Here is a 1,460-nt window from a genome sequence, read left to right as displayed (position 1 = left end):
GAGGGCACATAACAACAACAACAACAATCATGAATCATTTCTGAGTCTGAATTTTAATTTGTTATTCCTAGTAAATCCCAAACTATGACTTAGATCTATGAGTTCTATGTAATCATTGCAATAAATTACAAACCCAGCAGAGAAGTGGAGTGTGCCAATGATGGACATTTGGTGTCAGAATCAGTAAAAATGCTTGATGGAAGAATTACAACTGATGTCCTCTTAAGAGAAATCACCCTTGCAGCATTGATACTGACAATGATCTCTCTTCACTCCTTAAGAATGTTAAGAAGTTATAAAAGGCCAGACACCTATGCTGTGCCATTTTTGACATGTTTAAGTTTAAATGTTTTGTGTACCGTGGAGTCGAAACCGACTCATAGCTGACCCTCCAGAGGGTGTGTAGAGGCAGTTAATCATTTTTCCACGATAAGTTCAAATAAGTGCTTCAAATATTTTCTCTTTAGTCTATATCAAATCTTTTCTAGTAAAAAAATGTTGCTAGGAGGAAAATCTCTAGTATAAATCAAAACATTGCAACAGCTTGGTTTTAGCGACTCTGGAAATTCCTTCTCTATTAATGGGTTTCGTAAAATGATTTTGAATTTAGATTATGATAGCTGATTGAAAAAGAATGAGACACTTAAGTACATATTTTCACCTGGATTTTCCCAATAAATATTTTCTGGAATATGTGTTAAAATTAGAAGATAATGTAAATCTTTGTATTTTCTTTTTGTAGATGATGGGGTGGATGAGGTGGATTGATTCAGTGACTGGGATAATTGGGATGGGAGTGTTAGAGACAGTGCAATTAGCACAGGACAGAAGAGCAGAGTTTAGGGCTGTTGTACATTTTGTTGCTATGAGTCGCAAGCGACTCGACGGCACATAACAACAACAACAACAAGATGATGGGGGAGGAAATTCTGATTTTACTGCAAAATACTTTTATGAATGAAATGTTATTGGGGAAATTAAAATTACAATCATTACTTATTGAATTATTTTATTTTAAAAATTCAGTGTTCAAGATTGCAAACTAAAGTTAGAACCCTTGAGTTTCATGTCAAGATTGTTTTATTAGTTGCTTAGTGTTTATGTGAAGTTTGTCTAATTCTTACTAGATAACTAAACGGAATTTATTCCTTCCCTGTTTTCCATGTGGAAAATGAAACCTAGAGAAACGTAGTAACTTCTTTAAATCATTGCATTAGTCCTTAAAATCCTGGGAATTAAACTCAGGGATTCTAACTTTAGTTTGCAATCTTAAACACTGAACTTTATAATTAAAAAATTTCACTTGTTATATCTATATTGCATAATTTCTAATATGGATATCAATGATGTTTTATGATCATACAACTATCAGCTTTTGGAAACAATCCACCTTGGCCTCATACCTTGGTTTTTCTGTACTAAGTGTTAGATTATATCAAAACCTAGACATTTATTTGTGT

This window comes from Elephantulus edwardii, unplaced genomic scaffold, assembly GCF_000299155.1.
Source record: "Elephantulus edwardii isolate Elephantulus edwardi_28Jun2011 unplaced genomic scaffold, EleEdw1.0 scaffold00170, whole genome shotgun sequence".
NCBI lineage: Eukaryota > Metazoa > Chordata > Mammalia > Macroscelidea > Macroscelididae > Elephantulus > Elephantulus edwardii.
This window is presented reverse-complemented; position numbering follows the sequence as displayed.